Source organism: Saimiri boliviensis, chromosome 2 (assembly GCF_048565385.1).
Source record: "Saimiri boliviensis isolate mSaiBol1 chromosome 2, mSaiBol1.pri, whole genome shotgun sequence".
NCBI lineage: Eukaryota > Metazoa > Chordata > Mammalia > Primates > Cebidae > Saimiri > Saimiri boliviensis.
In genome coordinates, this window is record NC_133450.1 from 176,761,852 (window position 1) to 176,783,087 (window position 21,236).

General features: G+C 42.1%; 1 protein-coding gene across 16 annotated transcripts in view; it reads right to left on the bottom strand.

Moving 5' to 3' along the window:
- Window positions 1–20,964, bottom strand: part of ELAVL2 (ELAV like RNA binding protein 2) — a 134,736-nt gene extending 113,772 nt beyond the window's left edge. For 6 of the 16 annotated variants that reach the window (XM_074394944.1, XM_074394941.1, XM_074394940.1 and 3 more), the window contains exon 1: window positions 20,427–20,964. The gene's annotated coding sequence lies outside the window, so the exon portion shown is untranslated. Of the gene's footprint in view, window positions 1–15,527; window positions 15,720–15,823; window positions 16,034–16,209; window positions 16,423–20,426 lie in introns of those variants that run through there. The other 10 variants (XM_074394945.1, XM_074394942.1, XM_074394937.1 and 7 more) reach the window with 5 other exon arrangements.
- Between the last annotated feature and the right edge of the window lie 272 nt (window positions 20,965–21,236).

The following is a 21,236-nucleotide window of genomic DNA, read 5'->3' on the forward strand; positions in this document are numbered from 1 at the left end:
TGCAGCGGCCAGTATCCTTTTAATGTAGCATGCTTTGAAACTGTAAAACAGGTCATAAACACATGTAAAAAGGCATGGTTTCAGCCTAGTCAAAGTAGTTACAAAAGCATCACTCCATGTTTCTTTCTGGGTGGTCCAAGCAAGTTAAACTCACCAACTAGACACCACAAATTCTTAATTATTCACAGGGATGGATGAAAAGAAACAGCACTGTAATACAACAGTCAACTTAAAATATTAAGTTATTCAGTATCCAGCACTTAATTACCATCCTATAGTAATAAGTGAAATCTAAAAAACAGAATGTTTGATATAGTTTAAATATTAACAATTTTTATTAACTTCAATTGGTCAAATATTTAAGTTATACAACTTAATAGTAACCAAAATACCAAGGCCCAACAATTAAAAGAAAAAAAAAGAAACCTTGCATGTAATATTTACCTTCAGCATATATAATTTTATAATTAACCTTCATTTTAAGGACATAGGCCCTACTAGATTCAAGAAATCAGACTAGCCATGTGAGGTGGCTCAGGTATGTAATCCCAACACTTTGGGAGACCAAAGTAGGAGGATCCCTTAAGCCCAGGAGTTCAAGACCAGCCTGGGTAAGATGGTGAGATCCCCAACTCTACTAAAAAAATTTAAAAATTAGCCAGTTGTGGTAAAGCATGCCTGTAAACCCAGCTACTCAGGAGGCTGAGGCAGGACGATACCTAAAGCCCAGGAATTCTAAGTTACAGTTAATTATAATCATATCGCTGCACTCTAGCCTGGAGAACAGAGGGAGACTTAATCTCTTTAAAAAAAAAAAAAATCAGCCAGGTGTGGTGGCTCACGCCTGTAATCCCAGCACTTTGGGAGTCCGAGATGGGTGGATCACCTGAGGTCAGGAGTTCGAGACCAGCCTGGCCAACATAGTGACACTCCATCTCTATTTTATTAAAAAAAAAAAAAAAAAAAAAAATCAGTAATGAGACAATAGAACCTACTATATTCAGGAAAATAAGTTTTAAGAATTACTGACATCAAAGAGCTTCCAATATAGTTGAAAATAACATTTAAGTTATGCCTAAAATTTTAAACCAATTTAAAAAGCTGTTAAGAAGAGACCAGATATCCAAGGCAATGGGAAGTTGTTATCCAAGTGCCCACTCCCTGACCAATTCAATTCTCATATCTGCTTGCCCTGTATTGCCCAAAGTAAAATTCTCCTCTCCTCAACTAAAACTTGGTTTACTTCTCTCCAGAATCCATCAAGAGTAGAGACTACTATTGTCTGTATTTTCAGTAGCTTCTTTGTGCACCCTTTAAAGAAAAGGGGCTGCAATCTGAAAGCTGTGATGAAATAATATCCACCTAGAAAAAACAATGCTATACCCATGTCAAATCAAACAATTGTAAGTGGTATAAACTAAAAGGCATGGAAAGTTTGTTTTATTTTCCTGAAGACTAGCTTATATTAAAAGTAACTGTTTGCCAGAGTCCACCTCTCTAAGGAAACTAAGAGCATAGTCAAGTAAGCTTAATAATCTAATAAGTAGGTCAGAAAGCCACTGTTTTAAATTATCATGTCTTTGTCATGCATTCACTGTACTGTTTAGTTCTGGTGATCTGTATGAATGAGGCAACTAGCCAGATGGAGAATTCACTTCCTTATTTTCCTTGTCTTTTCCAATTGCTTAATTTCCCAGACTCTACCCATCTCTTAGAAACATACCTAGCCCTTTAGGATTAAGGAACTCCATAAAAGCCACTGACACTTTTTAAAAAAGTATTTTTCAATACTCTTAAACAACAAATGTCTTCCAAAGTTTCTACGAAGAAAACTGTCTCTTCCACCCCAGCAAATATTTCAAATATTTCAAATACATGGTATTTCTTTTTAGTTATAATTTAAATGAATACTGGAAGGAATACAATATGGTAAAGCAGTGGGTTGATCTGTCAGAAGAATTATCAAAAAAGGTCATTCATAAACAAACCAAATGCTACAATCAATGACAAAAAAACAAGTGTGGATGAATCAGTGAAATTCTAACTTAAGCCAAGCAAAAAGCCTAACAGATATTCCTCTTAAGTTCTTACCACATCAATTGATATATTACCAAGTGTTACTTTTAAAAATACCGATAATATTTAAAAACCCAATGCACACAGCCCATTTTCAAAGCCATGGGTGAAGAAAATAAAGGATATAAGACAATGCAGATCTCAAAGCTAGGCTCTGCATTCACAGTGTAGTTTTCAAAGCAAATGCTGCCAAATTATGCTGTCCTACAGACAATATTAAAATTGGTTTCTCATAAAAAAAATAAAAGTCAGATCTATGGTGGGATACAAGCTAGGTGGCATGAGAATCAGCTCCGGGACTCAAAGTTCACCATGAATGTATCGAAGAGAACAGTTTAATTTTAGGAACCTCAATTTTTATGCCTATTAAATTAAAAACTAGTCTGTTTTTATGTACAGCAAAAATAAGGTAACTAGGAAGTCAACAAATGACCTTCATTAACCACCTCCCACATTGTGTTAAAAGCCTTAAAGGTTCTTTACCTTCACAGCACAAATCACAATTACATATGATAATTTGTAGAAGTTTAACATAATGTCTCCTCCAATACACTTTAAGTTCCATATCAGCAGGGAGTATACTGCATTCACTAGTATAGTCTTAATACCTAAGATAGGATGTGGCATATAGTAAGATCACAAATATTTACTAAACAAATGAAATTTTGCACAGGAAACCAAGAAATGTTCAAATGTAGGCTGGCAAAAGAGCTGTACAATTTTTAAAAACTGCGGGGCAGAAAAGGCTGAATCAACAATCAAAAACAGTAAATGGAAGGATAGTCAAAAAGAGCAAAATGCCATTCATGTCAGGAAGCCAGACACAATAAAATCATAAAATGTTACATGCCAGAAGAGAGAGAAAAGTTTGGAGTTTTAAAGTGGCTACTAACAGAAATTTTAGATATAAACATTTCAAATATTCATAGGCTATTTAATAAACTGCCATCAAACTGCTTCATTTTTTTGAGACGATAACAGAATAATCACAGAATAGGAAAGAGAAAGAAATGTCAGCCATAATGCAAAATTCCTTATGGATAAAGTTCCAGAAAATTCCTTAAAGAGACTGAGATAGAACACCCAAAACGTAACAAAGTCCCTGGATCTCTTAAGGCTTCTGAATTCCACAGGGAACTGGGGAACTAGAGAAGCATTTTACCCAACAAAATCTTTGGTAGTCGGCCAGGCACGTGGCTCACGCCTGTAACCCCAGCACTTTGGGAGACTGAGTAGAGTGGATCACGAGGTCAAGAGATCGAGATCATCCTGGCCAACAGGATGAAACCCCATCTCTACTAGGAAAAAATACAAAAATTAGCTGGGTGTGATGGTACACACCTACAGTCCCAGCTACTTGGGAGGCCGAGGCAGGAGAATCACTTGAACCCACAAGGCGGAGGTTGTAGTGAGCTGAGATTGAACCACTGCACTCTAGCCTGGCAACAGAATGATAGCCTGGCAACAGAATGATACTCCATCTCAAAAACAAACAAATAAAACTTTGGTAGTCTATGCCAAATTTAAGAAACAAAACAGAAACTAAATAGAAGTGGTACATATTCATTAAGGTCAAAGTTTAAGGTTACAATGTCCTATAAAATGTGATGATGAGTAAAATGCTATTGAGCCTTCACCCTCAACAATTAATTTCTGCTTCATCTTATGATGTTCTAAATTAACAGTACAGAGCAGTCTTGGCAGGATCCCACCTGACTGATTTGTTCATAACCTATTGGGCCAATTTTATACCAGAGGCACCTGCTTGAAATATATAGAGACAATTCAATAACCTTATTTTCTCGGGTTTATACCGGCTTTGCATGGCACAAGGATAATATACTCTAGAAAGAGTAAAATATTTGCAGAGATAATAAATCAGAGAATATGTTAGCGTGCAGCTACTTCAGCTTCTCAATTCTAAGACATTTTGGATTAAAAGATGCATCACTAACCTCATAGCTTTGGGGGACATGGAATCACAACATTAAGTAAACTTATGAGACTCTAAAGTAACATAAAAACTGCATATTTAAGACATGAAAAAAATGGGATTAGTTAAGTCAGTATTTTTTTTGCAAAAATTTCCCTGTAAAGATTGAAATTCTATTAAGATTACCAATCATTCATGATTTACTTACAGATGCAAGTAACTTTCAATTGATTATCAGTCTCACGTACTGTACACTTTTCTTTAAATTATTATCTCTATTCCAGACTTTGAGTTCTGCTTATTCTAATGACCTTCACAAATATTTCCTGAATTTCTACTACAAACACACTATGTGAGAGATCAAGTAATGAACAAGGGCAGACGGTCTCTTTCCAAGGAAGAGAAAAAAGATCATTTTGAATCTAATTCTTTGTCATCCACCCCCAACCAATTTTTCTGACAGTAAAGTTGGAGAAATACTGAAAATTTACTGGAGAGAAGTTAATCAAGAACTAACTTTACTGGGTGGATATTTTGTTTATTCAAATTTCGTTATCATATCCTATTGAACACTTCACCTCACCTTTTTTCTAAAAGAGTGGTATTTCTAAAAGCCCACCTGATTGGGAACACTTTTTTTTTTTTTCCCAAAAGCCTAACAAATTTAAAAAACAGCTCTTACAGATTCTCTACTACAATGAGCCAAGGTTATCTGTCTCTTTCACCTTTTTCTTGATTTTAACAGCATCCTAAAAAAAAGTCTGAAGACAGTGTCTTCATTTCCTTGTTTACAGAAAATAACCAAACCATACTTCATATGGTTCCAAAAAGTAATCCTGCAAGTCAAGGATGCCAGCTGCCATCAGGAAGTCATCAGCCTGTGATGGAATTGCCTCCAGAAGTCACCTAGTCATGGACCTAAAATAATCCAAGGTCAGAATCCTGGCCCTGAGGAACAAGGCGTGGGCATACTGCTGGGAATGCTACATGGACCACAGAGAAGCTTTAAAAAAAGTAATAAAAATCCAAAATAATCCTGGTATAACAGCCCCACCACTGGAGAACCAAACAACCTCTACAGCAATTTAATATGAAGGTGCGATACAGTTGCTGCTGGGGTCACACCATTTTATCACAAAACACCCCTAAGAGAAGCAATACATTCCCAAACACGAGAACTGAGCTGCCTCTTAGATCTGATTTCAGCCACCATAAACTACAGCCAGCAGAACTACCAAAAGTAGAATGAACATCATTTAGGGTCCATGGAAAGAGGTACAAAACTAGGAGTCTAACCTGATCCTACTTCCCCACTTGTTTGTATCCGTGGACAAATCACCTGACCTCCGAGCTTCATTTACCTCACATATAAAACATCACCCCAGGGAGCTGTGGCAAGTTTCTATAAGGACAGAAAGACTGAGTGTTATCACCACTACTAGAGGAAATGCTCCATCTCCTGGTTTTATCATTGTGGGGTAGTTCAACACCTACAACTGCCAGCTCGACGTATTTTTCTGTCTTCCCAATAATGAGTCAGTCAACAACTAAAATCAGGCAGGTCCCTGCTGCCCCATCCCAATCCACTGCTAACTTGACTGTCCAACGCAAAATTTCTTACTCTTGCATTCTCAAGAGAGAGTCATTTAAGTTACCATAGAAGCTGCATAAAAGGAAAACCAAAGCAGATGTCTTCACTCTTCCTGTCTAGATCAAAAACTATTATTCACTATAATAGTGTTTGTATGTCAGCCAAACTCTTTGAGAATTTTTTTTTAAAGTCCAAGAAACAAGAATACAAATTATTTCCCAAAGAGCCAGTTCCAAGTGAAGAAATGAGCCTTTCCAGTAAACCAAAAAGGTAACATAGCATATGGGCTGTTCAATCACCTTTCGGAAGTTAAAACAAAAAAAGTAATGTAAATGCCATTAAGGGAGAAAAGCAGCAGCCAAGCTTCAGAACACCAAGCACTGGCATGAGAAAGCTATCATCAGCAGCCCAGAGAACACAGGCTCCTGGAAAACATGGCCTTAGGCATGAAGAAGACACAAGGAGAAGGCACAGATCAATGCCCTGAAAAGCATCCCAGCTTCTGTCCTGCTACTTTCTTCTTGCTCCTGCAACTACACTCCTAAAAGTGAGGAAGCCAAAAATGTTACAGTTATTTTGACTTTTTCCTAGGTGTTCTGAAAAAATGTTATACCTAGAGGAGACTGCTGGCACATAATGTTATCAAGAGAATAAAACTCTGGCAGAAAAGCTCTTCATGTAGTAGTTAAGACACACACATGCCTCGGATCCACTCTTCTGGGACAACAAGACAGTCACAGTGTGTCTCTCTCCAGCCACACCTTAAAACTGGGGTAGGTTTTGCATACATATTTTTCACCTGTGACTGAGCTCTTCCCTATTTTTCACCTGTGACTGAGCTCCTGGCAAACTAGGAAATAGTTATACCATAAAAGAAAACCAGAAGTAACAAAATTGATATGGGATGAAGTGGGGAGGGAACAAGACACAAAAAGCAAATAAATACTCAGACAAAACAGATCAAGAAAAGACACAGTCCTGTCCCTAAAGCAATATGCAACAACCTGGCCTGATCCCCTGACTCCCAGAATACAGGGGTATGTCCCTTTGCTTAATTCCTCAAGCACTCAATTTCTACTATTAAATGCAGGAGATGGGAGTGTGTCATTTTTTAAGTTACCACTTTCTGCCTCATCTCCTTAGGCAGGCAGCCCAAGGGAAATGAGGAAAAGGGCGCTTTATAAACATCTCTAACGTTCTCAGTATCCAGCACTCAGTAATTTGTGATGAAACAATAAGTATTACACAATCTTCCTGGCTTCTGAACATAATCTCAAAACAAAAACGAAGATATTTTTATAGATCCTTTAACAAAACTTAAAAACAAAATTAGATGAATTTGGAAAAGCCCTAGATTTCAAGTTAACTAGCGGCCCACATATATGAAAAAGCCATGCTTATGGCACAGAAGTTCCAGTGGAATGACTCTAAATCTTTATGGGGATCAAATATGCTTGCTTTTACTGATGCTCAATTCCTCACCCCCACCCAGTAACTAAGCCACCCTGAAGTGCCTCAATCAGCTGCTGCAGGGAGCATCAAAAACAAGCAATATATTCATCTAAAAGACTCATGTAATCACAGAAGATGCTTGGTACCAAGAATTTTTAAGTACCTCTGAAAAATAAGTTTCAAATATACCTGCAATAATGACTGTGTATGTAAAAATCATACACAGTTAAACCAAAATTAAGTTTTTAAGTAAGCAGACACTTGTACTCACACCCCAAATATAAAAAATAAACAAAACAATTGGCTGGGTTGTAGAGTAAGCCAATGTTTAAAACTGCCAACACTAAGCTATTATTCTGAAGGGTTTTGCTAAGATGTTCAATAGAAGGGCACATTCTGATTCATCATTATAACTGGCCTAGCTCAAGTGGCTGCCAGGAGAGCAGGGCTTTATGAGCATTGTTCCATCACAGAAGCTACATTAATGCTGGGTTGATAAAACAAGAGCTTCATATCTATTTGCTAGGCTGAACAATAAGTTGACTAGAAATCTAAGTGCTTAAAGTTACCAAAAGGAAGGCTCTACACTGACATTTTCTACCTACTTAGCATTCATTTATATTCATCTCACTAGACTTTAACATACACCAAAGTTGCTCTCTGCTATTCGAATTGTGCTATCATGCTCAGGAGTAGATTAATAGTATCCACCTTTCTTACTGTAAAATAAAATTACAGCATTGGTCCAAACATGACATGTGGAGTCTCTTTCTACTTCTGCTGGCGCATCAGCCTGCTCTATGGCACACATGCGAGAGTGCTTTGCTGAGGCTGCCCTGCTGCTTCGGGGGTGAAGGAAAAAAGGCTGAAGATTGGAAAAAAAAAATAATAAAGGGGGAAGAAAGAGAAATAACACACACATAAACCTCACACATCTGGTAGTCTCGTATGAGCTTTTTTTATTATTTTTTTTTACAACAATCTGAGGGAAGAATATAATTTATAAGCTCAAACCATCAGCAATGAGGTTAGCAGGTGGCCACAGGCTCTTTTAAACAGCTCATAGCACCCTATTAGTTTTTACAGCACCAAGTAACAATGTTGATCCCAAGGTTATCTGAACAAATACAAGCAAGGCAGGGAGAAATCCCCATTCCTAGTGGCGACATGTCTAAAACCCTGGGGTGGCGGGGGAGAGAAAAGGTAAGTTAAGCTGACAAAAAGATCATTTTATAAAAGGAGAAACTTCTTCAATCGGGGTGAAGGAAGGAGAGACCCAAGTCTTCTCTAAAGTAAAGGAAACTGTAAGATATAAATGTGTAAGGAACAATTTAATATGATTCAAACATTATCTGTAAATACACAGATCTAAAGAATATAAAATCTTTAGAACTACTGCCTTTTTCTTTATATTTAACTTTTAATTCATGTGGCTTTAGGAAGCATAGCATTAGAGACACCAAGGTCAAGCAAACAGAACAGGGCCAAAATGAAACAAGCCACGCTTCAGCCTAAAGGAACAGTCAATAAATGTGAAATCAGTGTTGCTGCATCCTTCCAAGTTTTCAAGAAACAAGACATTTGGCTCTAGATCTTTATACATTACCAAACCCTAAAAACTCACAACTATTTAAAACACAGTTCAGGGCAATCAAAACACAGGCCATATGCAGTCCATGGGTCACCTTTCAGGACCTGTGGCACAAGTAATCTGTCCACTGATACCCACTGCTCCCTCCAGTATCAGTGATTCACTTGATCCAGAAGATATTCTTCAGTGAGTAAAATGTAACCAAGTGCCTAAGAGCCAACGCAAAAGCACAAGCAACATAAGAAAATAAAGGGACAAGTGAGCAGCAGGATGCACCTGACCCCAAATTACCAGGCCTGAGAACTAGCACAAGACTCAAAAGGATAAACAAGGGACAGAGAACAAGCACAGAGGCATCACAAAGAGGGGAGGAAGTCTGTAGGTAGTTCAAGTTCCTTGCAGAGTCCATGAAGAAGGGAAGAAATGAAAGTCAAAAGCACTGATGACATCCTATTTGGGAAAAGTCCATGAGTCATTCACAATCATAGGCCAGAAAAGACCCCAAGGGTTTAAACAAAATAAACAAGCAATTAGTAAATAGCACCTGGGGAGATCAAAAGTGATGTTGAATAAACTCATACAGAAATAGGCCTTACCTGGAAATAGGCTATAAAAACTTGCTGACTCTATAATAAATGTTGTATATTTAACATATTCTGGAAACCTCTGCAATAAAGGTGGATGATCCCCTCACCTGCCATGTCACCTCCGAAAAAGCAACATCAGTAAAATAGAAAATTCTTACTTTTGAAAAGCAACTCAGAGGAAACTCAAGATCAAGTACTCAAGAAATATTGTCCCAATCTTACACAATTCACTGAATTTTCAGAGACACTGATTTGTTTGAGAAATATCTCTTGTACTACTGATACACACAAACAACACCTAAATAATAAAAAAGTGCTAAACATCCTTTTAAAAACTGAACAAGTGAGCAATTTCCAATATCTTACTTGACAGGGCATCCATCAATGATGTTCACACCATCAGCAATGAGGGGGAAATATATTTCTGTGTGAACTCCATTTTGCGATCAATAGGAATGGATCCTTTATAAGAGGTTAAAATTCAAATCGGGGAAAATGTGGACTGCGTATTTTAATATAAAAGGTTAAATTTAAAATTTTTATTTTTCACTGAAAAAAATGAGAAATTTAAATTAAGAAATTTATATTCCTGGAATATTTGCTGGCTAAAGTGTCAGTCTCATATGTAATCTTTTAGTATTATTTATATTTTCAAGGAAAATGCATTTTAAACTTTCCAAGTTCCATCATCACAGGTATAAACATGTCTATTTCCATACTGAGATGTCCAAAGTAACAACTCTCCCAAATCCTCCCTGTAGTCTGAGATTCTTTTCCTTCATGGCAGAAATATACGTAAGATGGTGTATTATAAAAAACAAAATCACTAAAAATGGTTCATAGTAATACACTGAAAGCCAAAAATATAAAACTAATCAATAGGTAACCACCTAATTGTTACAAACTTTCCAATTCAGTAAATGTCATTTCACTGCCAAAAATCTTGTACTTCAATATGATCTTCTTTCCTTCAGATGGGGAGGGTAAGATTTTACACACAAAAAAGGTTAAAAAACCAAGGCCATGGGTAATTAAACCAAACCAGATGCTGAAAACTTCAGATTTCTATCCTAGTATTTTCCACCTGGCTGTGCTAAATTAAGAATCTCAACCTAAGTGACAAAATCTACTGAGACAACTCAGCAAATAAACTGGCTGCACGGTGCTCACAAGACCTTACCTATGTGATACTTGTTTACAAAAACAGAATGGATCTTAAAACAAACTATGAGACAGGCAAGCTTAGAATAATCCTTCAAAGTATGCTGAAGGCCCACACCGGCCCACTCAACAGCAGAGAAGAACCTCTCTGAATGGCTTCATCCCATTCTCACTAGTGTAGGATGACAACTCTAATTGCCAAAGTTTTATTTCCCAAATGGAACCTCATTTTAATACTCTTTCTTCCAAAGTGCAAAATACTAAAAACTATATGGAAATTTCTTGCCTATTTGTGTATATTTCTCTAGGAAGAGAGAGCTACAGCTTTCTTCAGATGCTTAAAGAGACTCTAGTCCCTCAATAAGAACAAGAACTTTCAATTTTACAATGACTCTAAAGAAATGCAGGAAAGTTAATTATCTCAAGCAACTATCACCTCCTAGTCCCACAAAGAGATGAATTAGTCAAGAAAGTGTAAACTAAAAGCTTTAAGTGGGGGGAAAAAAAGGAAATTAAAAATCTATCTTGAAGGAATAGTTTATTGGTTTGATATTTATAAAATATTTTTGTGATATTCCATTAACATAGTCTTTAAAGTTGGTGACATAATCTCCAATAATGAACAACCCACAACAAAAAAATTCTGGAAGAAAATCTAGTCATTTAGTATATAAATTTCCTTTTCATTATAAACATTTTTAAGTCAAAGGAAAAAGCCCAGTATTAAATCCATCATTACACATGGTCCCCAATTTATGGTGGCTCAACTTGCAATTTTTCAACTATATGGTGATATAAAAGCAATACACATTTAAGAAAAACTGTACTTTGAATTTTGATCCTTTCCTGAGCTAGCAGTCTGTGATAGGAGACTCTCTCGATACAGGGCAATGGTACCAAGCCACAGCTCCCACTCAGCCAACGGATCACGAGAGTAAACAAGGGATACTCTGTGCTGCCAGATGATTTTGCCCAAGTAAAACATAAATGTTCTGAGCATGTTTAAGGTAGGCTAAGACTAGGCTGTGGTATTCAGTAGGTTAGGCGTATTAAATACATTTTTAACTTAATGCCATTTTCAACTTACAATGGCTTTATCGGGAGCATCTATATTAGATTGGACAAGGGAAAAACGTAAATGTACATCAAGCTGTACATAATATACCTGTTTAAAAATATAGTGGTGCTAAAGCAAAACCTTCAGGGCATCTTTAAAAAAAAAAAAAAAAGCAGCTACCATTTTCCTGTCACTGTCTTACAATAAATAAGTATAATTTTTAATGTGTCAAGTTTTTAAAGAATATGTTTCCAAGTGGGAAGGGAAATTTTCCATGTCAGCTCTTATCTGCTATTTATTTTCAGTCAGAAACTGATATAATGGAAATCAGTAATATAGATATCTACTAAGAAACTGCAAGTTTATTTAAAAAAAAAGACAACACTGCAAGGCACTCTATAAATGGTTTGGTTTTATATCCATGCCACCCATTCTTACCGCAATATGGGTTATTTTACCTGTTTTACTCCTCAAAGCCCCCATCCTTCTCTTCACAAAGATTTCTTACAATGAAAACCTATTTTCTGTTATCACACGAAACTACTCAGCAATATTCAAAAAGGCAACGTGTCAGTAAGAACATCGATTCAATTGACGCATTGAAAGCCTAACTCAAAGCTATGAGAAAATACCACTCATTGCAAACATAAGTATTTTTATTAAGACCAATCTGTAGAAAGTTAGCATTGATATTAAAGGAGGAGATGTCTGTGAGAATGCATTTAGCACAGGATTGCTCACACAGGAGTTACCTTTTGTTTTGTTTTACACAATGGAATACAAGCCTAGAGATACAGAAAATCTTCCCTTGAAATAAAAAATTCTCCTAGCCACCTTACTGAAATGAAACTTATAATGCACATCACAAAAGCTGAAAGCCAAATCTGTTAACTTTACTAGTGAAAAATGTCGTTAGTACACCACAAAAATCTAAGACTTCATTACGCGAACTTCTACTTTTAATTCAAGCTCCAAAAGTTATTATTTAAACCATAATAAAACATGTATCTTTTAATATATAAAAGCCTTAAAATAACCACTGCCTTTCAAGCTTAGTACTTTGTTTCCACTTAGCATATTTACATTTGAAATCCTGAAATAATTAACTAGCATTATAAACCGTCTAGTATCTTGAACCAAATAAATATATAATAAATGTTCTTCCCAAAGTAGAACATACAAAAGTGTGGATTTGGCACTAAACTACAATATGTGGGCTCCGTATGTAACCAGAACCAGTGAAGATTTCTACATCTGTAAAATGAAACTAGCCAAAGAAAGAAAAAAGAAAAATGATGCATTTTATGTCCTCCATAGTGAATCTGACAGCCAGGTGTGGCATCACCAGACATAAAGGCTCCAAACAGTTCTATAATATATCAACAAAACGGCAATACTGACAGCTAAACACTAACAAGTGGGAAAGCATCTAACCAGGGTAAGTTACCTAATCTTCCAGTTCCAGGGCAATATGAAAATACTGGGTAACCTTGTCCAAAAATTCTTAAGAATTTCAAGATAAGGGAAGGTGTGCAACTGCAAAGGTCACAAGCAGGCTAAACAGTCCTGCCTATAACTAAGTACCCATGCCAAAAAAAAAAACAAACACAAAAAACCCTCCCCCCACACACTTACACTCTAATGTGGTAGCTTACTATAATTCTTGACCTGTACAGCTGAGTAGCCAAGAAACAAAGAGCCGGGGTAGACTGCTATGGGCAGGTTTTCCACAGGGTGGCACACCATCCGGACCTAATACCACCTCACCTATCCGGCCCCTTACAATGTCACCAAAAAGTCACCAAACCAAGCTAAGTACCAGAGATGTCTGGCCTCTCTCAATTCCAAATAAACATGAATGATAAAGGTGGCAATAAGAATGGGACGATGCGATAGATTTAGTAAGACATCAAATGGGAGCAAAAGAACTGATGCTACCATGCAGACATCAAAAAGGTGAATGGTAAAGTCAGTCTTGATAAGAAGTTTAAGAAGCAATTTCCGAGTATCTCATCCTTTGGGGGAAAAGAACATGAAGGCTAATTTGCCACTGTGGTGCTCTAGTGCCATCGTAATGCCTGAAATGCATCACACGTTTTTTTTTTTTTTTTTAATTTCTTTTAGCAAAGAAAGAGGAAAAGGTTGATCCCAGCTTAGAAGTCAGGATATTCTGGAACGCTTTGTTGTGTCCTTAAAGAGAACCTAAGACTTGCTTCTAGAATAGAAGTCGGGTGGAGGGGAGAAGGCACATTATTTTTATAAGGCAAGCACGGAAGGCTGGAAGAGACACGAGCGGTTCGTTACAAGGATTCCGCCAGAATCATCTGTCTATGTACAAAAAAACAAAAGGTTGGTTCAAAAATGATGGTATTTGCCACTTACCGCATCATTCTCCCTTAACCTATCAAGAACTGAGTCTTAACTAAAACCACTGAAACTGGGACAGAAGGGCTTTTTCTCTTGTGAACAAGCGGTAGCCAGAACAAATCAACCAAAAAAAAAAAAAAAACGAAATCAAAAGGAACTATAAAAACACATCTTAGGCATAGAAAAGTAAAAAGGTTCCATAGTAAGTAACAGGTAGAGTGGCAGACACTGACCAGCACTGGGTGTTTGTTCTGAACAAGGAGCATACCCTAAAACTAAAATTCTCTTGAACCACAGGGAAAGACTGTGGGCACTGAATACAGCTGACTTGATTGGTCCTGAAAGAAGACACACACAATAGAGAAAACACCTAAAGACAAGGAAGAGGAAGGGCCTTACACACCTAAAGAACTGTCTTTCAAGGGGGGAAAAAACTCCCCAAAAGGTGGCAGCACAAAGTTACCCAAACAGGCAACAAGGGGCCAGTTTTAATCACACACACACACACACACACACACACACACACACACACTTTCTCAAAAAGGACAATTACAAGAGAGGAATCACAGAAAATTTAATATAATGTGTTTCTTCATATTCTAATTGTTCCCACCTCACTCTGGCCTTCATCTTCCAGATGTTTTCTTCTTCTTTCTCTCCGAATAATTTGCAAGCGAACTTCCTCTACGTATATCCTCCCACAACCTTCACAGTGTTACCTTAACATCCCAACAAACCTCCTATAAAGAAGGGCCCTACCACTTAACATTCAGGTCCATTCAGCAACACCATTTCTACACCCAAAAGTTCCTAAAAGAAGGTAGATCCAGGACAACTTTTCCACCCACTCACCACAATGGAGACTCCAGGTCAGCTTCCACAAGAAATGGGAAATTCAAGTGACTGGCGAAACGATTCTTGAGAAAACTCTTCAAGGGCAACGAAACAGTATTTCAAACAAACAGATTTTACTGGACGGAATAGGGAAATTACACACAATTGATATTTGAATGGTTTTAAATGGACTGACTTGCCGTAAGTTTTGAGGCTGAGCTACATTTTTATTAAGAATTATTAGGAATAGGGCTACTAGAAAATTAAGTTTTAAAAGCCCTTTTGTCCTTGTCGGAGGTATTACATTTTGGCACTGCTAAGAACCGTTCTTTGAGGGAGGGAATAAAGGAGAGTGGACAACCCGTAGCAAATCCTCCTTTTCCCACGTTTTCAGAAAATGAAAAGAGACGACAGGACCTGAAAATTTTTGTCGTAAAGATGGTCTTTAAAAATGCACACAATTCTAAATGACCATCTGGACGGCTACAACTCCATGCACACGGCTCGCATCTAGAGGTACGGTTTTACGCTCTGGCCCCCAAGGATAACAAGTAGGCTTTTAAGGAAATGCCGTGGGAAAGACTCTGCTGGCTGGTCATTGTCACGGCCACTGGAGGAGCACCGGCCGGTGAACCCACGCTGGCTCCCCCAATCTCACCAGTGCACGCACACACGTCCGCGCACCCGGGCCGCCGCCGCCGCCGGCGGGCCCTCCCGTCCGAGCTGGAGGAGCAGCTGCCGCAACCATTTCTGAGCTGAAATCCCAGAGCCGGCCTCGCCCGGCAGAGCGCCCGCGCTTCCCGCGCAGCGCACGCCTCGCGCGCAAACCCGAGATGTGACCGCGAGCTGCGACCTCGCGCGGCTGCGACGGGCCTCACCTCACACACACATACAAGGGGATCATCCTTGCTCCTGCCCTCGGGCGGCCGCGGCCCCACACCACCTCCGCACACAGCGCGGCCAGCACGAGTCTCCAAACGCCGGAGAGCTCCAAGGACCGCGCGCGAGGAGGCGCCGTAGCAAATGGGCACACACAAGACACCACCCCGGCGTGTTCCGCAGGAGAAGCCAGTGCACACATCTTCCCACAAGGCGGGGTTGCCAGTCCAACACAGGAATCCTGCCCTTTTTCGATAAAAGCCCCCTCCCCCCACTTTCCCTCCAAGACACTCACCTGCGTCTCAGCAGTTTTCTTCTCGCGCTACACGCGGCCGCACCCCGGCACGTCCACGCCCGTGCACGCTGCCAGGCGCAACTGGCCCCGCTCGGCTCCCGCCGCCCCCAACCTTCTCGTGCCCACGGGAGGGGCGGCGCCACCTCCCGAGGCGCCCAATTCCCTCCACTCCCGCCGCAAGCGGCTGAGCTCTAGGAACTTCGCGGACACAACCTCCGCCGCCCCCACCAGCGTTCCCGCCCAGAGCTCGGACGAAGGCGCACCACCCCCACCCCGCTAGGCGCAGCGGGGGCGCGCACAGACCTTAGGCTCGGCGTCCAAAATGGACCAGGGGCAAGGCGCGGGCGCCGTCCCCGCCCCCACGCCCCCACGCCCCCCGCACTTGCCTGCTGAGACGCGGAGCTGCAGCTACTACGGCTCGTGCCACTGGCCGTCAGCGGAGCCGCGGAGGAGTCGCTCCGGGCAAGCCCCGCGGAGAGAGACGGTGGCGGCGGCGGGAAGTGGGACTGGAAGCCGGCGGAACCCCCGCCCCACCCGCGCCGAGCCGGCGACCGCCCTCCTCACCCGGCCGGCTGCTGCCTCAGTGACGCCCGGGCGCCGCGGTCCCGCCGTTTGTAGCGGGGCGGGGAGGAGGGGCTTGCTTGGAAGAGCGCCAGGAGGCGGGGCCGGCGGCGAGTTCGCGGCGCCGCGGCCGCCGCCGGCGCGTGCCCTTCCCGACCGCCCCGCCAGTCCGTGCCTGCAGGGAGACGCCGGGCTTCAGCAGCTCAACTCGGTCCCTCCGGGCTTCCGAGTCCCACCAGGCTTCCCAGACGAGGTTTCCCCGGACTGCGCGGAGAGCGTTGAGCTCCCAAAGGAGGCCGATTCCAGGTGCAAGTTTGCAAACCTCGAGGCTCCGGGCGCCAACGGGGAGTCGGAGGAGCTAACGTGGGGGTTACTTTATGTGTTAATAAATATGTTTATAAATACACATATAAGTATACACACACACTTATGTGTCTGTGTCTTTTAAAAAGTCTCTTTTTCCCCCTACTTCGCAGCCAAGGGGTCCTGTCCCTCGGTGGAAAATAAAGGCTAAGCCCCTGCTGCCCCTCCCTGCCTCTCTAGAGGGCATCTGACGTTTAAATAAGCCCAGAGTACCTGTGCGGGGTGCTATACTCTGCTTCAAACGCAAAGTAGGAAATCCTGCACTCGCCTATGCAAACGCTGGCCGCTAGCCGCATCCTTCCAACGCCCCCCACGGCAGGACCCGAAATGGCCAACTCTTCACCGAGGGGGCGTCCCATGGTTGCCTTGCCTCGGCCCGCCCCCTCGCCAAGCTCAATCCCTTTTCCGCAGAAAAACCTGTGCCTGTCCTCAGCCCCCAGTCCCACGGCTGGAAGTCAAAACTGACCCCGGAGCCACGGGGCTGGAGCACGTTTTTACACCTGCTCAGCAGCTTAATTAAGAGAGCACCTGTCGTTGGGGTTTTTTTCATTGCAAAGGGATAGGTTTTAACCCTTGTCCTAAAATCTACATTTAAAAAAATCACCTGTCATACCTACCTGAAATTGTAGGAGGTAAGAGAAAGGAACCGAGCAGTGGGCGACCGAGTCGCCGCAAGAACGTGACCGAGGTTACGGCTTCAAGGGCATGATGCGGGTTTGATGCAGCAAGGTCCGCTAAGGGCGCCCAGCGCTCCCCGCCCCCATGCGACGGGCGGGGCAGGGATGGGGGAAGGGAGAGGACTTGTCTAACCCAGGGCGGGGGTGGGAAAGGCAATTTGTCCTCTTGGGCGAAGACTAATCAGCATAGTGAAGTAGGGGGCTCAATCAAGGTCACCAGCGAGACAGGACGTCTCTCAATTTGTGGGACCCATTTTGGGGACAACGGAAATAGCTAATTGATTCTATATCAGCATTTCTGTGTCACCCCAAATCCGATTTGCAATTAAATGACCTTAATTGACTTTGTGTGGGTTCCTGGGAAAACCTCTCAAAGCGCCTGCGCCTCTTTGACCTCTCTATAAATAGTTAATTATAATATTTCCATCCTAGGCAAGCGGGATTGCTAAAAATGCCTATTTCCAAAACGTTAGGCGAATATGGGCCTACCTCATTTGTCAATCCAAGCCTAAAACTCTTAGAATGCCCTACGCCCTACTTCCTGACGCTGACTAAATTGTGGGAGAGCTCTCGAAAGAGTTCCCCAAGTCTTCCAAACCACTTCTGCCTTAAAACCGTAAGGGTTTTTTGTGAAGAGCTCCAGAACAGGTTAGCTTTATGAAGCGGGGTGCCCAACCACTTGGTTAAAAGAGGGAAAGGGGAAGAAGTGCCCGCTGTAAGACACACTCAGGCAATGACACCAGTAAGGGCGAGAGTTAAAAAATGAAATGCTGACCCCATAAAAAGCAACTTTGAAACTGTCAACATTTTTTTGCACACTTATCTGTTCATATTCTGAAAAATCTTTCAGATGTCCCATTTAAGAAGCCATTTTACAAGGAAGTCTTAAGGCCCAAACACATTTCCTACCCTTCTGTTCCCCAAAACACAAACACCCTTTTTCTGACCTTTAGGAACTGATTTTCAATTTGGAAAATAATGTCTTTGGTTACTATTGTCTGCTGTGTGCTTTCTAAAATTTTTCATTTTAAGCCTACGTTTTATAGGTTGCAGTTAATAGTGTAGGCCCAGGAAATAAAACATTCACCTCCTTCCCACCCTCAGAGGTTGGGTATAATAAACAGGGTTACGGAGAAAGGCTGTAGGTTTAGAATCTTAACCAACGGGAGTGTTTGCACATGAGTGGGGGAGGGGACAGAATCCGTGCATTTCGGGGAGAAAGTACAGAGACATCCATCCCTGTCCAGCAGTGTTAAGAGTAAATACTAAATGGTTGGCTATTTCTCTCACCCTCGCCATAATAAAAGCAGACCTGCATCTGGTAGTTACGAGCGAAAATACCCAGTCTCGCCATCAGTTTTGCTAACTGGTACTTGAAAATGGGCAACGGGGAACGTATCCAACCTCCAATTTGTCACAGTTGTATAGCTCTCGTATTAATTCTTTACAGACGTGAAATAGGTAGGTACGTAGCAACGTGCTGGGCATAAATTAAGCAACAATGGCCACGCGAGGTCTCGTCCGCCGCGGAGCTCCAGTGGCGGGCACTGCCACCTTGCCATCCCTAGCCCCCACCGTCCTTTGCTGAGTCGAGTCCCGGAGGCTGGCCGTGCGCTGGCTTTCCCAGCCGGGAGAGTGGGTGGGGTGAGGAGGAACGAGACGTTAACCCCAGTCGGCTTTGTACCTTTTCCCCATCCTCTACCTCTCGAGCACCACATGAGCGCTCTCACGCACACACTAACCCACACCCCCTCGTGCCAATAATTTAAACTTCTCTTAGGCAAAGCCAGCACCTCGTTCCACCACTACCACCCCTTCCGCCCTCCCCGCCCCGCGAACATCCTCCCCCTTTCCTACATCTACCCTGGATTCTCTCTTTGGCAGTTGAAAGCCAGCTGGTTTCTCCTAAACCTTGAGAAATCACAAAAGTTAAAATGAAGCGTGTGCCTGTCTGCCCAGCTTCTCATTCCCAACCATCTTTCTCCTGGCGTCAGTTTAACAATAGCTATTCGAGGAAGCGGGGGGTGGGGGTGGGGGGGTTAAGGAGGGATTGAGGGCCACCTAGCCGAGTTGGCTCTTGGGGTGGCTGAGAAGCCTCGCGGCTGCGAAGGGATTCCCCTTCGCCCAGAAGGCGAAGTCAGCCGCGTAGGACCAAGGACAGGGGCTTAGAATCCACTTCCCATCGCCCAGCACAGCAAGGTTCCCAAGCAGCCGCCACTTCACAGACACAGCTCCAAGGATCTTATTTACGCTTTTCTGAACAAAGGGAATCTCATATCCGGTACAGGCTTAAGAATTCAGCCCCAAATTGGCTATCTTCTTTTAAAACTGAATTATGATAATTGGAGTCCGTGAATCCGAGCCCGCATACAATGATGAGTTTTGACAGCTTCTAACAACCCTAGCCTCAGCCCAGCCCCAGCCCCAGCCACAGCCCTCAGGCGGCATGTACTTTTTTCAGTCAACTACAACTCGCTGCCTGGTGCAGCATCTAAATTCCATCTGGCAATCCCATCTCCCCAGCACATGCTATCTGGTTAATGCAATTAAGCCTGTGGTTTTCGCTGGTCTAATCTGCCAGTCCAGGCTTCTGATTCCCCTTAATGATTCTAAAGCCTCTCCCGTCCTTCCGTTGCTGAGCAAAAGTAGAGGCATGCATCCCCAACACCCAAGTTATCCCTCTCTTCCCACGAAATTAACTTCCAATTTCAATCCTGAAGCTCGCTCCACATCTAACCTCCCATTGTACCCCTGCTCTCCCCTGGCCACATTTACCACTTAAGTTTCTGCCATGGACATTTGCGAATATTCAGTACGCTAAGCATGCGTCCACCGTCTTTTAGTCTAGCTCTTTAAAATTAAAAAAAGCAGAACAGTAGCTTTGAAATGAGACAAACATGTGCAATTAACTTCATATTCTGTATTCCGCTCACTTACAGGTTTTCTGGGTTTGCCAGCGCATCGCTGCAACTAATGATTAAAGAAACCAAACCGAAACTTACCTTTCTCCCTTAAGGTTTTTGTGTATGTGTGTTTTTAAAGTAACGGTGCAGTTCTCCCAATAAGGATGAGCAAGAAGCTGCTGGATAGTTCTCTTAAGACAGCACGAAACCTAAACTGTGCTCGGCTTAAAAGAAGCAAATAAAAAGAAACGCTTTCGACCCCAAAGTCCAATGCTAAAAGAAATGGCGGAAAAAAAAATATGAAAGGGGAGGGGAAACTTAAAAAAGAGTTTTAAAAGACGGAGAGACTACCCTCCTATTGACGTTCAACTAAACAAAAAGGGGCAAGAAAAACAAACCAAGGAACAAAGAAAAGAGACGAAAGAACGTTTTTTCAAAAAGACGATGTCTTTCTCCTTGTTGCTTTTTAGTAGGTCGCTACAGGAGTAAGCTGCTGCATCTCTAACTGAGAACAGAAATCGGGGGGAGGACGTCTTAAAAGGGAGGTGGACTGGACCACAGATTTATAGCACCGTATCACCAAGCCCTTCTCTGCCTCCGCACTGCCGTGTGTGCAGCTGCTCTGCCAGGCTCCTATCCCGGGCAGCACGCGCGGAAGTATACGCCGAGTCGCGCCACAACGTAACTTGCTCATCGCCCCAGGATCCTGATTGGTCCAGACGCTCCCATTGAGGCCGCCCAGACGGGGCGGCGGGAGACGATTGGCTATGGGCTTGTGTCACTCTCGAGAGCTCAATGGAGTCCCGTTTCAAGGTAAGTTGTGCGGGGAGGTACACTCTCAACACTGGCGGCGAAGGGAAATGCAAGAAGCCAAAAGAAATGTGGAGACGGCAACGTGGGAGGGTTGGA